General features: G+C 42.8%; 1 pseudogene; it reads left to right on the forward strand.

Annotated features, from left to right (window-relative positions):
* Nucleotides 1–13340: 13340 nt before the first annotated feature.
* On the forward strand, nucleotides 13341–23112 carry LOC129653637 (pregnancy-associated glycoprotein 1-like; annotated as a pseudogene).
* The last annotated feature ends 1573 nt before the right edge of the window (nucleotides 23113–24685 follow it).

Raw genomic sequence — 24685 nt, forward strand, 5'->3', positions numbered from 1 at the left:
TTGGGGGACCCAGGTTCCACAGAACCTTCAGCCTTTCTGAGCTTCCTCCAGGGGTGGAGCTACAAACTATTTGCTTGGAGCTGCCATGGTTAGGCACTTTTGAAGTGGAAGCATCCGTTCTTTCCACCTGGAGGCCCTCAGTAGATGCCTCAGTTGAGTCAGCAGGGGTCACAGGTTGATTTCCTTTCAGATTGACTGGTTTGATCTCATTGTATAAGGGACTCTCAAGAATCTCCTCAAGGACCACAGTTCAAAAGCTCAATTCTTTGGCATTCACCCTTTCTTATGGTCCATATTGCACATCTGTACATGATTACTGGAAAAATCATAGCATTGACCCTAGAGACCTATGTAGCAAAGTGAGTCTCTGCTTTTTAATACACTGTGCAGGTTTTTCATAGCCTTTCTTCTTTCCAAGGAGCAAGTGTCTTTTAATTGTGTGGCTGCAGTCAAGGTCCATAGTGGTTTTGGAGCCCATGGAAATACAATCTGCCACTGTTTCCACTTTTCCCTCATCTATATGCCATGATGTGATGGGATCAGATGCCATGAATGTTGAGTATATTTTTGTGAATAGTTGTTTGAATGTTGAGTTTTAAGCCAGCTTTTGCATCTCATCTCCTCACCAAGAGGCTCGTTAGTTCTTCTTTGCTTTCTGCTATTAGGGCAATGTCATCTTCATATCTGTGGATGTTGATATTTTCCCCAACAATCTTTATTCCAGATTGGGATTTATGCAGTTCAGCATATCAAATGATGTATCCTATATAGAAATTAAATAACCAGAGTGAGAATGTACACCTTGTCATGCTTCTTTCCCCCTTTCAAATATTTCACTTGTTTTGTGTCTGATATGCCACTTTTTGAGCTACATACAGACTTTTTTGCAATGTGCATCCAAACTAATCCTGATAATACTATGTGTTTAATATGATATAGCCTTATTAATTTGTTTGGTTTAGTGAATATATTTATATTTTACATTTCTCTTATTTTTATTTTATAAATTGATTCATCAACCACAGGTATATCTAAATTTTATAACTGCAAAATTATGATTATAAGCATATTTTCCTATAGATTTTTCATTTTTACACTTTCCTATCCTCTTTTGTTTCTTGTTTTCTCCATATTTGTACAGCCGGGGCCATTTCCTCTCTTATAACCACATCCATATCTATATCTGCAGACCAAAACAGGCTGAAAGCTGTGTGGGGAGAACCAAAGAAGAATGAATTACAGGCACATTAATGAATTATGGTGGCCCTTGTTACTCATCATGAATGTTCTGTAGTAGGATCACATTCCCCTGCCTTTCTGTGGACCCACCACTCCCAGGTTTGCCATGACCATGGAAGATACTTTGGCCAGTGGAATTTTAGTAGAGGTGATATGTCACTTCCAAATGGAAGTATTATTTTCTGCCCCATTAGCTGGAATGCAGATGTAATGACAGGAGCTGGAGCAGCCATGTTAGACCAGAGGTAAGTAGCATAGGTGGAAAATGTAACAAGAAAGAAGTGGGTCCCCATTTCTGTGGAGAGACCTGCACTAATATTATATGAAAGAGAATTGAAATTGTATTGTATTTAAGAGAATGCTATTTAAGGTTTGATTACAGTAGTTGAACCTGTAACCTAACACTCATAATAGAATAATTGATCTTTGTGTTAGCCTTGTCTTGACATTAGAGCCTGATATAAAGAGATAAGATCTACTGATGTATACTTACAAGTGAGTCAAGTGACAGCCCTGCCCTCTGGAAGCTGTGGTCTAGTGTGGGTTTCAGAAACTCAAGCAAGAACAAAGTGACTTGGTGAGGACAGCTTCAAGATGCTGTAGGAACACTTGGAAGGGGAACCTAAATAAGTCCTGGTCTCAGGAGATTACCTGAAGTAGCGGAAAATCCTCTATTGGTCTCCTTAAAAATAGGCCATGGTGCCAGTTTCATGTAAAAGTGATGTATTTCAAATTCCTTCCAGAGTGATTTCCCTTTTGATCCAGTGCTTAAGATATGTGTTTGAGACCTGGCTAGGGAAGATTTCAAATGCCCCAGGGCAACTAAACCAGCAGGCCACAACTATGGAGACTGAGTGCCCTAGAGCCTGGGATATGCATCAAGAGAAACACAGGATTGAACATCCAGTGTACTGCAATTACAGAGTAGCCCCAGCTCGCTGGAAATAGAGAAGTCCTGAGCAGAAATGAATACCTAGTTCGGCCAAATATATATATATATATATATACACACACAATAACACAAAAATTGTGGGAGACTTTAATATCCCTCTCACACCTATGGATAGATCAATTAAACAGGGAAATAGCAAGGAAACAAACTTTAAATGATATAATAGACCATTTAGATCTAATTGATATCTATAGGACATTTCACCCCAAAACAATGAATTTCACCTTTTTCGCAGGTGCACGTGGAAACTTCTCCAGGATAGACCACATCCTGCGGCATAAATCTGGCCTTGGTAAATTCAAAATACCTGAAATAATTCCAAATATCTTTTCTGGCCACAATGCAGTAAGACTAGATGTCAATTACAGGAGAAAAACTATGAAAAATTCCAACACATGGAGGCTGAACACCATGCTGCTGAATAACCAACAATCCACAGAAAAAATAAAAAAGGAAATCAAAATATGCATAGAAAAGAATAAAAATGGAAACACAACAACCCCAAAACTATGGAACACTGTAAAACCAGTGTTAAGGGGAAGGTTCATAGCAATACAGGCTTATCTCAAGAAACAAGAAAAAAAGTCAAATAAATAACCTAACACTACATCTAAAACAACTAGAAAAGAAAGAAATGAAGAACCCCAGGGTTAGTAGAAGGAAAGAAAACTTAAAAATTAGGGCATAAATAAATAAAAAAGAAACAAAGGAGACCATAAGAAAAATCAACAAAGCCCAAAGCTGGGTCTTTGATAGGATAAATAAAATTGACAAACCATTAGACAAACTCATCAAGAAACAAAGGGAGAAGAATCAAATCAACAAAATTAGAAATGAAAATGGAGAGATCACAACAAACAACACAGAAATACAAAGGATCATAAGAGACTACTCTCAGCAACTATATGTCAATAAAATGGACAACTTGGAAAAAATGGACGAATTCTTAGAAAAGTAAAACTTTCCAAAACTGAACCAGGAGAAATAGAAAATCTTAACAGACCCATCACAAGCACAGAAATTGAAACTGTAATCAGAAATGTTTCAGCAAACAAAAGCCCAGGACCAGATGGTTTACATCTAATTCTACCAAAAATTTAGAGAAGAACTAAAACCTATTCTACTCAAACTCTTCCAGAAAATTCCAGACGAAGACAAACTGCCAAACTCATTCTATGAGGCCACGATCACCCTAATACCAAAACCAGACAAAGATGCCACATATAGGCCAATATCACTGATGAACATAGATGCAAAAATCCTTAACAAAATTCTAGCAAACAGAATCCATCAACATATTAAAAAGATCATACATCATGACCAAGTGGGCTTTATCTCAGGGATGCAAGGATTCTTCAATATCCACAAATCAATCAACATAATACACTACATTAACAAACTGAAAGATAAGAACCATATGATTATCTCCATAGATGCCGAGAAAGCCTTTTTAAAAATTCAACATCCATTTAGGATAAAACCCTCCAGAAAGCAGGAATATAAGGAACATACCTCAACATAATAAAAGCTATATATGACAAACCCACAGCAAACATTATCCTCAATGGTGAAACACTGAAAGCATTTCCCCTAAAGTCAGGAATAAGACAAGGATGTCCACTCTCATTGTTACTATTCAACATAGTTTTGGAAGTTTTGGACACATCAATCATTACAGGAAAATAAATAAAAGGAATCCAGACTCGAAAAGAAGAATTAAAACTCTCAGTGTTTGCAGATGTCATGATCCTCTACATAGAAAACCCTAAAGACACCAACAGAAAATTACTAGAGCTAATCAATGCATATAGTAAAGTTTCAGGATATAAATCAACACACAGAAATCCCTTTCATTCCTATACACTAATAATGAGAAAATAGAGAAGAAATTAAGGAAACAATTACCTTCACCATTGCAAAGAAAAGAATAAAAAAACATAGGAATATATATACCTAAAGAAACAAAAGACATATATATATATATATATATATATATATATATAACTATAAAACACTGGTGAAAGAAATCAAAGAGGACACTAATAGATGGAGAAATATAGCGTGTTCATGGATCAGAAGAATCAATATATTGAAAATGAGTATAACTACCCAAAGCAATCTAATAGATTCAATGCAATCCCTATCAAGCTACCAACGGTATTTTGCACAGAACTGGAACAAATAATTTCACAATTTATATGGAAATACAAAAAACCTAGAATTGCCAAAGCAATCTTGAGAAATAAGAATGAACCGGAGGAATCAACCTGCCTGACTTCAGGCTCTAATACAAAGCTACAGTCATCAAGACAGTATGGTACTGGCACAAAGACAGAAATGTAGATCAGTAAAACAAAATAGAAAGCCCAGAGATAAATCCATGCACCTATAGACACCTTATCTTTGACAAAGGAGGCAAAAATACACAGTGGAGAAAAGACAATGTCTTTAACAAGTGTGGCTGGGAAAACTGGTCAACCATTTGTAAAAGAATGAGACTAAAACACTTTCTAACACCATACACAAAAATAAACTCAAAATAGATTAAATATCTAAACATAAGATGAGAAACTCTAAAACTTCTAGAGGAAAACATAGGGAAAACACTCTCCGACATAAATCACAGCAGGATCCTCTAGGACCCAACCCCCAGAGTATTGGAAATAAAAGGAAAAAGAAACATGTGGAACCTAATTAAACTTAAAAACTTTTGCACAATAAAGGAAACTACAAGCAAGATGAAAAGACAGCCTTCAGAATGGGGGGAAATAATAGCAAATGAAGCAATGGACAAAGAATTAATCTCAAAAATATGCAAGCAGCACATGCAGCTCAATTCCAGAAACATAAACGACCCAATCAAAAAATGGGCCAAAGAACTAAACAGACATTTCTCCAAAGAAGACATACAGATGGCTAACAAATGCATGAAAATTTGTTCAACATCGCTCATTATCAGAGAAATGCAAATCAGAACCACCATGATGTACCATTTCACGCCAGTCAGAATGGCTGCTATCCAAAAGTCTACAAACAGTAAATGCTGGAGAGGGTGTGGAGAAAAGGGAACCCTCTTACACTGTTGGTGGGAATGCACACTAGTACAGCCACTCTGGAGAACAGTGTGGAGATTCCTTAAAAATTTGGCACTAAAACTGCCATATGACCCAGCAATCTCACTGCTGGGCATACACACTGAGGAAACCAGAATTGAAAAAGACACGTGTACCCCAATGTTCATCGCAGCACTGTTTATAATAGCCAGGGCATGGAAGCAAACTACAGGTCCGTCAGCAGACGAATGGATAAGAAAGATGTGGTACGTATACACAATGGAGTATTACTCAGCCATTAAAATAATATATTTGAATCAGTTCTAATGAGGTGGGTGAAACTGCAGCCTATTATACAGAGTGAATTAAGCCAGAAAGGAAAACACCAATACAGTATACTAATGCATATACATGGAATTTAGAAAGATGGTAACGATAACTCTGTATATGAGACAGCAAAAGAGACATAGATGTATAGAACAGTCTTTTGGACTCTGTGGGAGAGAGCGATGATTTTTCAGAATAGCATTGAAACATGTATATTATCATATGTGTAATGGATCACCAGTCCAGGTTTGATTAATGAGACAGGGTGCTTGGGGATGGTGTACTGGGATGACCCAGAGGGATGTGATTGGGAGGGGGGTGGGAGCAGGTTTAAGGATGGGAAACACATGTATACCTGGGCCAGATTCATGTCAATGTATGGCAAAACCACTACCATATTGTAAAGTAACTAGCCTCCAATTAAAGTAAATCAATTTATATTAAAAATATTCTCATAGAGAAATCAGTGAGGTCTCAGGGCAAGCAGGATATGAAAAAGGATGAACCAGTCTGGGTCTGATATCATGCAAGCAGTGGAGAGGGAAACTACAGCCTGTCTTCATAGGGAACTTGGGACATAAGTTGTGCCTCAAACGTGCCCCAACCCAAGACTAGGGAGTTGGGATTTCATTCTCCCACTAGCACCTCTCTCTCATCCTTCAAATAACACTGAACTGGTGTCTCAGAGACCTTGTATTAGATCCTCCAAAGACAAATCAAAGGTGACACTAGAAGCAAAAAGACACCAAAGCTCAGGAAAATGCAACCTCAGATAATGTCTCGATTTCTGCACCCACTCTGCCATCTCCAGCATCATATCTGGAATCATGTGAATCTAAAGAACTCCATAAGTCTCTAGACATAAAACACTTTTCAAAATTCAGCTTTTAATTTATATAGGAGTATAGTTAATTTAGAGTATTGTATTAATATTAGTTGTATGGGAAATTAATTCCCTTATACATAGACATGTACCCATTCTTTCTTAGATTCTTTTCCCATACACGTTATTACAGACTATTGAGTGTAATTCCTGTGTTGTAAAGTAGGTCTTTGTTGATTATCTATTAAATAAAGTAGTATACATATATTAATCTCAAACTCTCAATTTATCCCTCTCCCACCTTTCCACTTTGGTAACTGTAATTGTTGTATTGATGGAGGTAAGTGTCTATAGGCACTTTTTGGATCAGGGTCTGTGCTTGTGAGAGTGCAGTGGCCAGGGAAAGCAAGCCTGAGAGAGACTCATTTGAGATGATGGTAAATGTTGAGAAGTACCTGGCCAAGCAAATGCTGGGAGAAAATCATTGTAGATGTGGGAAGTAGCCCCTGCTAAGGATCAAGGTAACAAAGCTTAATAAATGGCTACCCTTCCACTGCCAATCTTCCTTTCATGCTTGGAACTTGGCCTACAGGTCAACCACCATGACCTCATCCCATGCTTCAGTTGTGAGTTAGCAGCAATGAAGCATGCCAGCCTTCCCAAGAAGTGAGAACCTGGGGCTAATACGAGGCTGAATATGCTCTGGACTCAGGGACATGAACACAAACTGGTTATCCCCAGGAGCATCAGGTGCCAGAGGCACCACCAATGCCTCTATTTCCATGTACTTGTTCTCAGGAGTAGAAATGCCAAGGAACTGATAGAGCAAAGAAGCAAGTAATGACTCTTGTTTCATCTTGCCCTGTGTGATTCCCATCGCCCTTTGACCACACTACTGCCTGCCCAAAAACTTTTTCCTCTATTCCTTCTTCAAAGGTGGCTTGTGAATAACATCAGCACCTGACTTTTAAGCCTGGTGGATGGAACTCAACTCACAATCAGCTGGGACCCAGAGATGTCCAGCCTTGTCCTGTGTTTCTGTCCTTTTACTCCAACCAGATTCATCAAGCGAAGTTCCAAAAAAACGTAAGTGTGATTGTAACCCTCTCAAGGCCTTTGAATCTCCAAGGTCTATTTTGAGCATCAAAGAGGGAACACATCTGCTTCATTCAGGCTAGTCTTAGACCCTAGCCTCGGTCAGCCAGGGGTTCTCTGAAGAAACATAAGACACATATCTAAGTTTCCAGAAGGCTGAGAAAGGAATGCTTTTTGCTTGACTGCAGGTACATGTTATCCAGTCACCCAAGGTCTGTGTTGTGTGAATGAGGAGCAGGAGCTCTTTGGATTCTGAGTTGGGAGTGAGTCAGTCACCACCTGCATGACTGCCTCCTTGGGTCACTACAGCTGGGGCTTCCCCACTGTGCCTGGAACCCAAAAGAAACAGCCCTGAATATTGCTTTCCTGCTGCTACATGGAGGCAGGTCTGCTGATAAAATTGGAACCAGACTTGAGCGGCAAAGGGAATGGAACTTCCACTCTGGTGCTTGCAGACATCTGAGAGCTACCCAGTAGTGGATGCAATCGAGCTTTCTCTCATCTTTGCCTTCCTGGAAGTCTCCTAGCCTGGGAACCAGGATTCCTGGGTCCCAAGTCTTCACTAACTTACCTGCAGCCTTAAGGTGAGTCATACACCCCATGGTTCAGTTTCCCACCTCTTGGATGAGGGAGACTGGACTTGCTCCAGAATATTTGTTCCAGACTGAGGCTCAGTGCCCATCAGTGGACAAGTGGCTCCGAGGTGGGTATTGCTGATGATGCTGAGGCTGCTTCTGGTGGGCAGGGGGCTGTAACTGTCTGGTGATGTTCATGGGTCCTGGGCTCAGGATTGCGAGTTGTAGACCAGTTGGCACACAGCCAACTGTGTGGAGTTGGAGGACTCCAACTTTAGAGGATTTTAGAGGCCTTGCCCACTGGAACTTACCATCATTTGGGTTATGAGGGATGAGATCGGGTAGTTATAAGTCAGAAGTTATCAATGAGGAAGCCTGTAGAATCCTCAGCAGAACCCAAATTAGGATAACTATTTATCTCTCCTAAAAAACACTGGGAACAAGATATGCCAGGACTCTTAGACAAATTTTGTAGCATTTTAAATACTATTTAAAGTAGGTCATCTTTTGGATGACCTGCCATTTGCTCTCTGGCTTGGGATGATACTCACAGTTAGAGTGGAACCCAAGGCTCCTGGGGGAGGCTGTCCCTCTCCCTGTGACTCATTAACAGTGAGTACAGATCTATCCCCTCCACATCTGGAGCAGAAATTAAAGCAGGAAGGATACAACCTCCAAGTTTAACAGGAAGACTCAGATAGGTCTGGCCCTCAGGTAGGCACTATTCTTTCCCTAGTGGTTCTTCCTTCCCTCCTGGGTTCTGTGCAAGCCGCCCACCTCCTGGTTATTGGGTTGTGAATTCCTCCTCCCTTCTCTTGCAAATATCCATGCAGTCTCACTTGTGGATTCCTCTCTACCCAGGCCTTATCCCTCACCTGCAGATGGCAATAAAGAAGGGAAAACCAAGTAGGGGTCTGCCCAGATCATTCTTTCTAAACATGCATTCCTTCCCCTCACAGGCCCTGTCCTGAATCATCTAGATCTCCAATTAGATGACTCAGTAGCTTAGCAGGGGAGTTGAGATGCAGTTAGGGTTGGAGGTAATGTTGTCAGGTATGGAGGGGGGGGGTGGTTTTCAGATGGCAGGAGAAGAGTTGGAGTAAGGAGCGTGTGGTCCTCCAAACACTCACTCATCAGGGACATGCCTGAATCTGCTATCCTGGTCCCATCTGGGTATCACTAAGAGAATCTTCATTCTATAAACTTCTTACTACAAAACGATTTCGAACATAACAAATATAAGAAAGAAGAGGGTCATGAACCCTATATTTCATCATTCAGCATCAATAACTACAAAACTAACCTCTTAGTCCCACAGGTTGTCATAGACCGCAGACTATGCAACATCAAGGTGGTGGACAATTGAGTTCCCGGTTAAGACATTCTTGACTTGCCTCAGGTCTTTCTCTTCTTGCTATGTTCTCATTTTTTGTGGGGGAAGGGAAGGAGGAAGAGGGAAAATAAGAGAGAAAAAGAGGGAGAGGCTAATCCCATCATGAGGGGCCACTATCAAAACCCCATGTCAACTTGCGTACCTCTCAAAGGCCCTACTTCCTAACACCATCACATTGGGAGTCAAGGGTGGACACAATTTAATCCATAGCAGCTATGCAGTTTTGCTTTTAAATCAAGACAGACCATCATTTTCTTCTGTCTTTTACTCCTTATTCATTTTTCCTGAAGTGTTTTAGGGACAAGATGAACACCACAAAATATACATAATGAGTGGGGTAAAATGATAGGATGTGAAAAAAATGCTCATGTGTTCCCAATAAAATTAACATCTAATATCCAGTCCATGTACAAATTTCCCTGATTCTCAAAAAGCAGTTTTCAGAGTTTATTGAAAGAATGTAGTCATATGTTGCATTTGGTTGTTCTCCTTTAAGACTAAATAGCTGTCCCTCTCCCAATTTTAATGTAATTTATTTGTTCTGAAACTGGGCAGAAGCAGGGTGGTTTGTCTAACAGAATGTCCCACTATTGGGTTTAGAGCAGGAGTCCACAATACCAGCACAGTGAGTGGTTTAGTGCAGGAGTCCACAGTACCAGCACAGTGGGTCAGGACAAGTACCAGTCCAGTCCTTGGTCTATTAGGAACCAGACCTCCACAGCAGTAGGTGAGCTGCAGGCCAGTGAGTGAGGCTTCATCTGTATTATAGCTGCTCTCCATCATTCTTTCATCACCCCCAGAAGGGACAGTCTAGCTTGTTTTCCTGGAACTGTTTGTAGTTACATAACCTATGCTTAATAGAAACAAAAATAGCATAAATATTGATGACTTTTTTCCTTTCTCAGTGCTCAGAATAATGAGTTGGTGCCCTAGCAATCTATCACAGTGACAAATCAGATGTTGCCTATTAACATTTGGACACATTCGGCCAGCTTAAAATTGAATATTAAAAGACTAAGATCATGGGATCCAGCCCCATCCTTCATGGAAAATAGAAGGAAAAAAGTTGGAAGTAGTGACAGATTTCTTCATCTTAACCTCTAAAACCACTGTGGATGGTGCCTGCAGCCATGAAATCAGAGGACATTTGCTTCTTGGCAGGAAAGCTATGACAAACATAAACAGTGTGTTGAAAAGCAGAAACATCATTCTGTCCAACAAACTGGTAGATCCTTTTCATTTGGATTCCAAACTTTCTGTCCAGTCCCCATTGGGCTTTGAAGTGCCCTGGCTTTCTGGTCCTTCACGATTCTCAAGATTATTTTGTGCATTTCTTTACTCAGTCCTGAAATCAGCCATCTCTTTAAGAATCCATGCATCATCTAATGGGAAACATATTTAGAAGCTACTTGTTCGACCTCAGAATTGCCACTGTTATCAAGCTGTCATTGCTTGTAGGCTTTCCATTGATCAGAGTAGGAAGTACAGATTTTCCTTAAAAAATAAAATAAAAATAAATATAATTAGTTGGTACAAACTTATGCTTTCAGTTCAAGATGTAAGACAGCAGGGTTTTAATTAAACTTCTTTATGTTATGTGTGAACCTCTTTTTCTAGCCACTGAAAGGCTTACTTCAGAACATTAGTATTAATTATTGTTTTGCTTTTACCTGTTAACATGCATATGATTCTGTCATAATAACAGAAGTTATGAGGAACAATAAGTTGTTGAATATAGTTTCAGATTTCTTTCCTGTTTTCCTTTTGATTTTCTTTGGTTTTGTTTTGGATGGGCAGCATTTTTGTTTTTCCTTAGAAGATATTCCATTCTGAATGCAGTCATAATTTTGAATTTTAAAGCCACTTAAGTAATGTGTTGTTATGGGCAGCTAGTCACCAACTTGATGCAATTAGAATTATCAGTCTCTTTCTTCTCAATTTGTTCAGTTCAGTTCAGTTCAGTCCTTTCAGTTATGTCCGTCTCTGTGCAATGCCATGGACTGCAGCATGCCAGGCTTCCCTAAGCATCACCGACTCCTGAATCTTACTCAACCTCATGTCCATCGACTTGGTGATGCCATCAAACCATCTCATCCTGTCTTCCCCTTCTCTTCCTGCCTTCAATGTTTCCTACATCGGGGTCTTTTCCAATAAGTCAGTTCTTCCCATCAGGTGGGGAAATAATTTGAGCTTCAGCTTCAGCATAGTCCTCCCAGTGAATACTCAAAACTGATTTTTTTTTAGGATGGACTGGTTTGATCTCCTGCAGTCCAAGGGACTCTCAAGAGTCTTCTTTAACACCATAGTTCAAAAGGCATATATGTGTATCCTTTGTCAGTGACGTCATATTCCCCCTGTTGGGATTTAACCATGAGAACTGAATTTAAACAACATGCAAAAATGAGGATTAAGTCACAGTGCCCCATCTAAACACACCTGGCAACAGGAGAGGCTCCTGTTGTATTCAAGGGACAGGCATGGATAGACCTCATGCAGGAATAGGCCCTGGGAGTCCTGGATGACTTATTAAACACGACTGTCTTTACTTTGGCTGCCACAGTTGTTTTGTCTTCTTTGATTGGGAAGACATTTCAAAATTATTTTTTTGTATGTTTGATTTGGCAGACAAAATTTTTCATGACATAGACCCTATGGGGAAATTATATCAGAAATATATCCATTTGTCTTCAGCAGTTAAATTTCGTTGGTTTGTATGTCCCTGATGATCTTTCTTTATAAATAGAAAGGAAACACACATGTTCAGTATGCATTCAGTCTCTTTTTATATCAACTGACATGAATTAAATTCCTCTCTGCCCCCACTGCACTCCCAATTCTAGGCGAGAAATAAAAACCTGCAGAGACTGAAGGCTGATTCTAGCACATTGCTGAGGAGATTTCATTCGCACTGTTTTTTGTGAAAAAAATTAGTTGCTAACATTAAAATCAGTAGATTGTACATAAATATCCAAACTTCCGATTCTCTTGAAAACATGGCCAACTGGCCTGCTTTCCAGCATGGGTGAAGTGGAGGAAAGGCTGCTCCCAGTGGTAAGGCCTGTGTGGCCCAGGGTTCAACATGGCCACCTAGTCCTAGTATCATATCCTCTGCCTCCTGGGGCCATGATTTTGTTATAACTAGACTGCTAGCTCTCTTAAGATAAAGACTTCTTTTGTCTTGATCAACTTTGACTTTGAAGCCTGTAACCCAGAGCCTAGCACACAGTTCTTCCTTGTACAGTTGTTGGATGCTATATAATACCATTTGGACGCATATGACATTTCTTCCAATACTGAAACCATGCAATTGAAGTACTTCTTTGCCCTAAATCTTTGTTGCAGACTGGCATCATAGATGTCCCTGATGTCTGCCATTAGACCCACTACCTAAAGCCCATTGTATGTCCCTGGGCTGTCCCTGAAGACTTCACTTTATCATTTGACAACTTATCCTCCTAGCAATCTCCTCTCCAATGAAGACAGCAATGCATATCTCATGAAGTGGCTAGGAAGATGAAAACACGAATGTTGAGCCTGGCCCTTAGTGTCCATTTTTATGATGCTCTTAGCAGGTTTTTTCTCCAAGTAAGCAAGGTTCTCCATCTTCTTAGATGTCCATGCACATCAGTTTGACTTTCCAGCCAAGCTTCCAGGAAGAGATTACAGTTCAATTATCTGCATTGTGTGAAGGTTCAAAGTCCACTTGCCAAGGACACTAATGAAGGTAAAGATTTTATCGAGACATTTTTTATTTTTTCAGACCTATTAGCGGCCAAAAGGGATAAACTAGGGCATGTCAGAACATATATAACTAGCAGCTCCTGGTCACCACTACATGCTAAGAACCAGGAGTTCCCTGAATACTTGGATCCAGGAAAGAAGCATGAAGTGGCTTTTGCTCCTCAACCTGGTGGCCTTCTCAGATTGCAGAGTCATGTAAGTATGGAGACTGTAAGCCACATCATCTTCCTTTCTGTGATTTTTCTTTTCATCCGATTATTCTTCTACTTATCAGGTTTAGAACAGAATGGAATATTTCCCTGACAATCTTAAAGTTCAACCCTTATTTATTGATAAGTACCTTGTTATAGGAACTGTGGGACCTAAGGTTCTTGGTGTAGATTTTCATAGTTGCACAACTCTGGGGTCCAGTCATGTCATGATCTATTGAAATTGGAAATCCTTGCAATTGTTCAGTGCACAGTCAATGCAGATGTAGGTGTGGTCCTGTGGAATAGCACTTTTCTACCTTTTATTTAGCATGTCCTCTTTGTTCCCTCTCTACTTCAGTGTGTATATGTCTATGTCTGCATCTCAGTATCACTATCATTTATCTCTCCAACCCTTTGGAAGTCTCTGTGAGTGTGTTTCTCTCTGTGGTACTTTCTTTTAACTTTTCTCTTAATTTTCTACATTTCCTGAACTGGCTCCCTATCTCCTGGATTCTTCTTTCAACTCTCTCTTCTCTTTCAACTTGGACAAAGATTGGGAGAACTACTTATACAGTGTTTTATATCTGACAAGCAGTGTGACCACAGCCAACTCAGAAACTTCTTGCATTTCAAATTCTCCCTTGTAAAATAGGATAGGAATTCCCCTTCTACCTCCATCCCTGAGCTTCTATGAGAAGGATACAGTGGGGTGGCAACAGCAATGCTAATGGCTGTCATTGTTGAGACTTCCTATTTATCAGGTACCTTATACCCATCACTTCACTTATCCCCAAGATATCCTTTTTGGAGGGTTTGTATCATTACATTCCACCATTTTACTGAAGGGAAGACTGAGACCCCGCATTGTCATATGGCTTACCTAACATTACAGAATAGAAGCTTTATTCAAACCTATGTCTTTGCCATGGAATATGCATAAAATTCTTACTATAAGATGACTCATAAAAATGATTAGAAAATACACAGTGCCGTTACAATGACAGTTATACCTTAACACTGACAGCTAAATGGAGCATCTTCTTTGTTTTCTTTGTCAAATGTTCAGTGAAAGAATACCTCTAAGGCAAGTGAAGATCATGAGAAATACCTTCAGTGAAAAAAACATTTTCACTGAACAATTTCCTCAGGGAACATGCTTACAGACTATCTCAGATTTCTTCTCGTGGCTCAAATATAACTATTCACCCCCTGAGGAACATCATGGATGTGAGTGTTTTGGGAGGATGGTGCTCCACAGCTTCCCTGGTGCTCTAGCCTAACACTGGGGCCCATTTGGAAATGCCACGTGGGATGTTGGGGCTGGGGCTCCTGCAAGAGGCAGAAACACTGGGCCAAAGGAACCCCACTCAGAGGAGAAGGCACTATCATCTTCAACTCTTGTCTTGGTGACTCGGCCAAGAAATTACCAGGTGGAAGGTAAACATCCATTTCTGTGTCAAAGATGTGTCATTAGTTTGAGGTAGATTGTTCCTTCTGAGAAGAAGGCAATGACAACCCGCTACAGTAGTCTTACCTGGAAATACCCCAAAACAGAGAGGCCTGGTAGGCTGCAGTCCATGAGGTGGCTAAGAGTTGGACATGACTACGCGACTTCACTTTCACTTTTCACTTTCCTGAATTGGAGAAGGAAATGGCAACCCACTCTAGTGTTCTTGCCTGGTGAATTCCAGGGACGGTGGAGCCTGGTGGGCTGCTGTCTATAGGGTTGCACAGAATCAGACATGACTGAAGCAACTTAGCAGCAGCAGCAGCAGCAGCTCCTTCTGAACTAAGGGAGTCAACTAGTTATAGATGAAGAGTGATCTCTGATCAGGCTGTAGAACCAACTGCAAAGCAATTGTGAATAACCAGGCAGAAGATTTCCGTTCCCACAGATGCAAGCACCACAGCAGTAAAAAGTTACTAAACCCGTAATCCATGTAAGGCCATCAGAATCTAACACAGTGCTTACTGTTTTTAGATTAGAAAAAGGGCTTATTTTGTTTCAAGAATGCTCATGTCAGCCTGAGAGATAGGCAAAGTGTAAATACATGTCAAATGAAAGGGTCACTAGTGTGGTGTTCATTGGATGTGGTCTGAGTTTAGAGGGAGTGGCTGAGGTTGATCAAGAAAGGCCTCCTGGAGAAGGGGGTGCTAAGGCTGGGTTTGACGAGACTACAGTGTTTCTCAAATGAAGGCACCAGGACTTCCCTGGGTGTCCAATGTTCCTGGAGGCCCAGTGATTATGCCTCTGCACTTCCAATGCAGGAGGTACCACTTCAACGCCTGGTCATAGAATCAATATCCTGCATACAATGTAGCACAGGAAAAAAAAAAAAATCAAATGCAAGCACCTCTGTGATCAAAGGCTGTGAGCCTCACAGTGGTTGGAAAGTGATCTCAAGAGATACATGACACCCATAGGGAGCTATTAGTGTGGGAAGAGAGGGTAGCCAGTTCTGCACCAACCCACTCCCTCTTTCTCCCTGCAGATGCTCTATGTAGGTAACATCACCACTGGAACACCCCCTCAGGATTCCAGGTTACCTTTGACACAGGTTCATCTGACTTGTGGGTGCCCACCCTCTTTTGCCCCAGTCCAGCCTGTTATGAGAATAGACACCCTCTACCCAGACCATCCTTCACTTGCCCTGCTGCCCTGTTTCCACCCTTGGCACATGATGACACTCTTGTGTCTGCAGCTAGACAAGTTAGGTTCAGTCATTACAAGTCTTCCACCTTCCAGCCTACCCAAAAGACCTTCAGGATTGCCTATGGATCTGGGACCATGAAGGGATTTCTTGTTTATGACACCGTTCCGGTAACATGTAAAGAGAAGCTGAGTCAGGACTGGCGTTGGGGTGACCCCTTCTTGTAAAATGGATGCAGGACCATCTGGAAGGACTCTTCCTAGGCTAACTCCCATAGACATTGCCCATCTTACCCACAGTATACTGTTCCTGGGGAAGCAATGCCGTGGTGACACATGAGCAAACGGATTAGCTAACCCAGATAGTGGCTTGAGGTGTGAACTTGCAGCTACTCTGCCCATGAGCAGATCAAGGTTCATTTTGCTGGGAGTGAGAAGAGGGGAAAAAATCACCCACTTTTATATTCACAGACTATTCCAGGCACTTTCAGGTAATAATTGGTTTAATCCTGCAACTACCCCACACAGCAGGTGGGGGTTAGCTCATGAGACATATGAAGAAACTGAGGTGCAGACAGCAAGGGTTGCTGGGGTCACACATGTGGTAAACGGTGGAACTGGTTGACTGAAGTTGCTATAGGGTGTTTAGGGACAGGATAAAACTGATCTGGGGACCCTGGGGGCAGTCAAAGTCTTCAGGTACCCATAGTGGGAAACTGGAGGCCAGAGAAATTAAAGGGCCTGATAAATGAGTTCTCACTCTACGGTGACTTTGAGAGTCTAATAAAATGTATGGCCTGCCTCCCCAAAGTGCTTGTGTAGTTCCCCTCTCTCTCTTTCTCTCTCATACACACTCACACAAATACACACATATCCCCAAAAGTGAATTTCCCAGACTGTATTTTCATAGATACCTGCAAGCAAGATTGTGTTTTTGGCTTCTGTCTTCCTGGACAGAGGCAGAATCCACAGTACCTTACAGAGAATTCAGTCCATTCTTGTCATTAGGTAATAGTGATTCCAGAGAAGACGACCTTGCTCTCGACTCATTTTGTCCACAAGGGGGCACCCACAACGGGTCGTGGCCTGACTCTTGGTTGCCCCACCTGGACAGAAGCCACAAGGCCAGTTTGATGCACTCAGGTGGTGTTTTTCAGAGGGGGAGATGTTTTAAAATTCACAGCTTCTCACAAATGGAACCCAAATTCCCCTCCCACGTTGGTCTAACCATCTGAGGTCCACCAAAGACACAGCCCAGCCTCATTTCTTCTCTGCGGATTTAATGGCAATAAAACTCCACTTCACTTATCTGTTAAGTGGGATCATTCTTCTCTCCCACAGATTGGGGACATTGTAAGTACTGACCAGCTGTTCAGTCTAAGCGTTGTGGAATATGGGTGTGAGAGTGCACCTTTTGATGGCATCTTGGGCTTGAACTACCCCAACATATCCATCTTTGGAGCTACCTCCATCTTTGCCAACCTGAAGAATCCAGGTGCCATTTCTGAGACTGTTTTTGCCTTCTCCTTGAGCAAGTAAGTCTGAGATGGACGATCCCTTTCTCCAAATTAGCTGTAAGATGCTTTCAGTTGCACGAAAATTATAGAACACTTGATAAAGAAGAATCCTGAGAGATAATCTAAGCCAGGATAAATATACCCCAGGACTGTACCTGCCTTCACCCCTGGCTTGTATAAATAACCTTTTATTGGAACACAACCCTGCTTCTGGGCTCAAAACCAGTAATTTGTTCCGGGGGGGGGGGCGGTGAGTGAGGAGGAAGACTAATTGAAGGCAACAGGAAACAAATTGGAGGAAAAAGCAATATGATTTACTTATGAATTTGATCAGGAAGGAAGGAGAAGGATGGTGGATATCTTTCCTTCCTCATTAGCATTCCACTGGGAGCCCAGGACCAGCTACCCAATTTGCAGAAGCCAGTGAAACATGAATGTGTGGAACACAAAATAAACATGTGGGACCCCTTGTTCAATAAATATTAGGTATTTCAAGACAGGGAGAACAGAGGTGGGGTCCCTTCTGAGTTGAGGTCCTTTGGACAGTAGAGGTCACAGGCCAATGGTGCCAACTCTGGGTGACCTGCACCCATACCCTTACAACTCCCATGCTTTGATTTTCCTGAAAAATGACAAGCTAGACAAGGAGAAAGCCATTATGCTTCAGCATGGTGTCCTCTGAGTGTGTCTGAGCACTCAGGTCGCAGAAGGTAGGGCATCTTCAGAAGATAGAGTGGGTGGCGCCCAGCCAGGTGACTCAGCTTCTAACCTCCTCTGTGCCACTCATTAGCCAGTAACTGACCTCAGTCTGGATCTCAATCGCTCCGAGACTCAATTTCTGCATCTGTATGTGGGGACCTTATTAGGGCCTTGATGGGTGGACTAGCACAGCTCTCAGACAGTGCTGTTGTTACTGTCCTCCAAGGATCCCCCACTCTCTTCTCCCTACACATGCAGGGTGAAAGGTAGTGTGGTGATGTTTGGTGGGGTGGATAAATCCTACTGCCAGGGAGCGCTCAACTGGGTACCATTGATCCACGCCAGAGACTGGAGTTACACATGGCCAGGTAAGCCTCTCCCTCTGAGGGTCAGCCCAAATAATGCTCCAGCTACTGTACATGGACACAGGCAGACACACACAAATACATTCTCAAACACACAGTCAAACAGACATATACACCACCCACAATGACACAGACAGACACACAGACACTTGGAAACACACAAGCAGATACATATAAACCTACTCAGAGATACATAAAAGCATGCATATTTAGTCAGAGACACACAAGCACTCACAGAGACACATATAAACACACATATAAACACATATACAAACAAACACATAAGCAGATAGATATACAAACAACCAATGGGTTCATAATCCCCAGGCCTTCTGACCAGGGCTCTGACCAGGGTCCTAAAGGGTCCAGAGAGGTCTGTACAACTGGAAGAGGATTGCACCCACTGCCCAGTAAAGCGTGGAGCATGGTTAGAGGACTCTACAATGTGGTGAACAGAGGATCAGGGAGAATTTCTCCAGCCTGAACAGAGGTATAAGATGACCAACTGTCCGGGGCTACCTGAGACATAGGAAGTTCTCAGTACAGATAAATGTCAGTTTAAAAACAGGGAAAATCCTGAGCAAATGGGGAGAACTGGTCTCCTAAGGGAGCAATTACTGAGCAGTGTAGAGAGATTTGCTGAAGTCATAAGATGTGAAAGTAACTAATAAAAAAGACACCCCTAGTTCATGGGCACACAGTGGGGCAGGGGCTATAACAGAGAATCAGGAAGCTGGGATCCAGGAATGACCCGAGGACAAGAGGCATAATTGATAGGATTCTGTGTGATACCCTCAGACAAAAGCTGACCTGTCCTTTGGAGTTTCTGTGGGCTAGTCATGTATTTCCTGGCCAGGGTCTCAGGGTCTGAGCTGGTTGTAGGAGCAGTGCTGGCAGATACCCTCTCCCAGAGGAGCCTGTCTATCCCACCACTATAAGAATCTGCTCCCCTCGCAAACCTCCATCTTTAGTCTGCGACTGACCTGTTATCTGTTCCCCACACAATACAGCTCTCTGGATGTTTCTCATTCATTATTCACACTGTCTTCATTCACTCACTGAACAGAGAAGCCTTGGGCATACACGGTGTGCCAAGCACTTTAGGGAGGTAATGAGAATAAAACTCGCCCTCCCATCTAAGAAGGCAGATGCACAGGAAATGAGACACACATATAGTGAATTGTGACTTTGGTACATGCTAGACATGAGGAAGTGTCTACAAAGAGACTGTCAAGAAAGGAGACTGATAAACACCTGGGGAAAGACTTCCCTGAAACCATGACAATTAAGCTGGAATCTAGAAGATGAGAAGAAATTTGCTAGTCAAAGGGGAGGGGGCTCCTGTAGGAAGGAAGAGCAGCTTGTGTCAAGGTGCAAAAGAGCCTGGTGTAATCAAGTACCACATTCAAGAATGTGAAGGAAGGTGCCATCAGGAGCAAAGGAAAAGGCAGCAAGAGACAGAGGGCTGTTTAGAAGATAGTCAGGAAGGAGGCAGCTCTGGGGCAACTCAGAGTGGCCTTGATGCCCACTTTGTCACACTGTCTCTCAGCATCTCCATGAAAAGAAAGATTATTGCTTGTTCTGGCATCCGGGAGGCACTTGTGGATACTGGGACATCACTGGTCCTTGGCCCAAGAAGACTGGTCAATAACATCCAGAAGCTCATCAGCGCCATGCCACTGGGTTCCGAGGTGAAGTGTCATGCCCCAGGGTCACTCCCAGTCTCCACACACAAGAAGGATCTCCAGGGCCAACTTCTCTCCCTCTCTGTATAACAGCACTACGTTTCATGTTTTGTGGTCAGTACCCTGCCCTCTATTATCTTCACCATCAATGGCATCAACTACCCAGTCCCAGCTCAAGCCTACATCCTCAATTTGAGGGGAGAACCCTGAAGGGTGGTTCTCAAATAGGATCTTGCAGGAACCCTTGGGCTGCTGCTGGGAGGAGGGTGCCCTGTGCAGGTCATCTCACACTATTACAGATGCTGCTGAGCCCAGGAGCTGGCCAGAGCCTCCCACAAGATGAACTGTTTAAGAGTAAAGGGCAGTGTGGGACACTGATCATCCTGAAATAAATGTGGAGACACCACGTCATACTCGCATGGTGGGAGTCACAAGGAGAGGGGAACACTCAGGTTCTCAATGTTCAAAAGGCTTCAGTTCAATCTGAATTCTCAGACAGATGAACACAGAAAGTCAGCTCCAGCGGTCCTTGAAATAAGTCATGTGACAAGGAGAATGAATGGGGACACTCCCAGTGTGGCCTTCCACCATAGGGATTAACAGTCTCCCTTTCCTTCTCACAGTTTTCCTGGTTTGGATGATAAATTACATGGTCACCTTAGTTGTCGGATGCATCTTCCCCTTACTCTGGTGGGGTGCCCCCTTTGTGAGTTGGGATACCCGACCCCTCTGTGGGGAGGCTGGATGTTAATGTGAATAAAGGGTGCAAGGTGACTGCTCAGCCCCGGCACAGGGTGGAGGTTTCATGTCAGCTCCCTGTGGGAGATCAGACCTGGCTGATGGGCTGAAAGAAGGCTTTGAGGAAGAGAGGGAATTTCAGGAATTCTAAAACTGTAAACTCATGGAGCCATGTGGGGTTGCTCAGTTCTAGGAAAAACTGCACTGGATTCCATGCAAATGGCATCCCAAGGTGCTCTGCATTGGGGCAATGGGTAATTACTCGGGGTGATGAGGGCTATGGACAGATGGTGGGGATGGGGAACCAGAGTACATTACCCACCCAAGCCTGGAGTGGCCAAAGAGGGTGAGTGCAGGCCGAAGGAGGCTTCCCAGAGTTCCCGAGTTAAGTTTTCAAGAACGTGTTGCGGGCACACTGTTCTATTTAAGATGGATAACCAACAACGAGTTACTGTGTAGCACTGGGAATTCCACTTAATTATATGACAACCTGGATGGGAGGGGTATTTTTGGGACCAGGATACATGGATATATATGGTTGAGTCCATTTACTGTCCACCTGAAACTAAGAATTTTGTTAATCAGCTATGCTCCAATACAAAATAAAGTTTTTAAATAAAGTATGGATTGTGGGGATGCAGGAGGAGAACCAGCATTCTCTGCAGAGAAAACAAAGAGCAGGAGTCAGAAGGAAAGAAACAGGGAGAGAGGAGAACTATGGACACTGTTTTTCTTTTGTAAAAATTTTATTCAGTTCATTTCAGTTCAGTCACTCAGTCGTGTCCGACTCTTGTGACCCCATGAATTGCAGCATGCCAGGCCTCCTTGTCCATCAGTATCTCCTGGAGTTGACTTAAACCCATATCCATCGAGTTGGTGATGCCATCCAGCCATCTCATTCTCTGTCATCCCCTCTTCCTCCTGCCCCCAATCCCTCCCAGCATCAGAGTCTTTTCCAATGAGTCAACTCTTCGCATGAGGTGGCCAAAGTACTGGAGTTTCAGCTTTAGCATCAGTCCTTCCAGAGAACACCCAGGGCTGATCTCCTTTGGAATGGACTGGTTGGATCTCCTTGCAGTCCAAGGGACTCTCAAGAGTCTTCTCCAACACCACAGTTCAACAGCATCTATACTTCGGTGCTCAGCTTTCTTCACAGTCTAACTCTTACATCCGTACATGGCCAGTGGAAAAACCATAGCCTTGACTAGATTGACCTTTGTTGGCAAAATAATGTCTCTGCTTTTGAATATGCTATCTAGGTTGGTCATAACTTTCCTTCCTAGGAGTAAGCATCCTTTAGTTTCAAGCCTGAAGTCACCATCTGCAGTGATTTTGGAGCCCCCAAAAATAAAGTCTGACACTGTTTCCACTGTTTCCCCATCTATTTCCCATGAGGTGATGGGACCAGATGCCATGATCTTCGTTTTTTGAATGTTGAGCTTTAAGCCAACATTTTCACTTTCCTCTTTCACTTTCATCAAGAGGCTTTTGAGTTCCTCTTCACTTTCTGCCATTGAAGTGTGGCTAATCTTTAGTGTTGCATTAAGTTCTGCTGCACAGCAATGTGACTCAGTTATACACATACAGAAATACATATTATTTTTCTTATTATTTTTCATGTGGTTTATGACTGGATATTTAATATATTTCCTTATTCTCAACAGTAGGACTTTGTTCTTTATCATTCCTTTGTATTCCCAACTTCCAGTCCTCCCCTCCGACACACCCTTCCTCATGGGAACCTCATGTCTTGGCCCTTTTTGGTTGTGGATGAACTCTCATATCCCCTGCTAATGTGAAAATCCCTTGATACTTATCAAAAGAGGGACATAAAACCAAGAATTGTGCTGGGTCTGGATATTTGTGGAAGTCGCAAGTAAGGGCTCAGGCTGACTGGTGTGTGTCTCTGACTCTTCCAGGATTCTAGAGGCCACTGCTATACCACCATTAAAGAGAACACAGAGAGGACATCTAGAGACACCTGGATCCTGGGTGACATCTTCCTGAAGTTGTATTTCTCAGGCTTTGTTCGAGGAAATGACAGGATTGACCTGGCACAGGCAGTATAAATGCTTGGAGTCGTTCAGGAATCAGTAAGGCCACTCCGAGCAAACACTAAATCACACTTAGGGTACTCCTGCCCAGGATGCTGGTGAACTGTATTTGGTGGTCTGCACACCCTATTCTCATTAAAGAATAAAAAGGGTTTCACTCATAATGGTGCTGAAACAAACAGGTGCCTCTGTTTGTGTCTGGGAGGTGTATAATGATTGGGAAGGATAGAGAACAAAATCTGAATGACAGTTGAGAGGAACCCACCTGCAACTGGGTTCAATAAAAGGGGAGACTCATTGAAATGATTCTGGGAATCCAGGACACAAGACTCAGAGCAAATGCAAAGGTCTATGTGACTGGATCCAAGAAATCAGAAGTCATCAGTTCTCTATTTCACACCCTCACTCTTTCCCTTCCTTCTTCTCTGATGGTCTTAGCCTGACAACTTTCTTCCTTAAGGCTTCTACACCTACTGAGGGAGTCCAAGCTACCTGCCCTAGGGTTTTATATCCTGAAGGCATCTCCAATAAGGAAAGAAAAGATTGAAGACATCAGAGTTTGAGGGTGTTCTCTGAATGACCCACCTCAGATCACATGTACAGTCCTAGATTAGCCATCCTGGCAGGGCCATGGGGTCCTGTGATTGACTTTACATGGTCTTGTGGCCCTGACCCAGCAGCACACATGATTGTCAATTTCCTCCAGAACTAAATGACTGAACCTGGGGAGAGGCAGCCACAAAGAAAGCAACTGGGAGATAGTCTAGGCCATGGAAGGGTTTGTGATTACCCACCAACTCCACCACCTCCTCATTCAGAGAAATTATAAGGGGTAATGAAATAGACTCTCTTCATCCCATCTCAGATGGACTTATCCCTGGGCTTCTCCTCCAGGGGAGTTTGGGTTAGGTACTTCATGGAGAGCTGGTTCCCTTTTGTGCCACACCCATTCACCAGGTCTCTGCCACATATGCCTGCTCTGTCATTACCAGTTCTACTTGGTAAGCGGTGGCCCCAGTGGATCCCTGAGCCATCCCCCTCCTCCAGGGCCCAGAATGCCCCTTCCTTGGCCTCCAGTGCTGCTGGGGAGAATGCAACCATGTTATCGGGAGACCCAGGGTACACAGAGCCTTCAGCCTTTCTGAGCTTCTCCATGGGTGAGGCTACAAACTGTTTGCTTGGAGCTGCCATGGTTAGGTACTTTTGCAGTGGAAGCATCCTTTCTGTCCACCTGGAGGCCCTCAGTTGATGCCTCAGCTGAGACAGCAGGGGTCAGAGGTTGATTTCCTTTCAGATTGACTGGTTTGATCTCCTTGCTGTATAAGGGACTCTCAAGAATCTTCTCAAGTACCACAGTTCAAAAGCTCAATTCTTTGGCATTCACCATTCCTTATGGTCTAGATCACACATCTGTACCTGATTACTGGAAACACCATAGGTTTCACACTACAGACCTCTGTAGCAAAGTGTGTCTCTGCTTTTTGATACACTGTGCCAGTTTTTCAGAGCCTTTCTTCCTTCCAAGGAGCAAATGTTTTAATTTTATGGCTGCAGTTGAGGTCCATGGTGATTTTGAAGCTCAAGAAAA

This window comes from Bubalus kerabau, chromosome 5 (assembly GCF_029407905.1).
Source record: "Bubalus kerabau isolate K-KA32 ecotype Philippines breed swamp buffalo chromosome 5, PCC_UOA_SB_1v2, whole genome shotgun sequence".
NCBI classification, from domain to species: domain Eukaryota; kingdom Metazoa; phylum Chordata; class Mammalia; order Artiodactyla; family Bovidae; genus Bubalus; species Bubalus kerabau.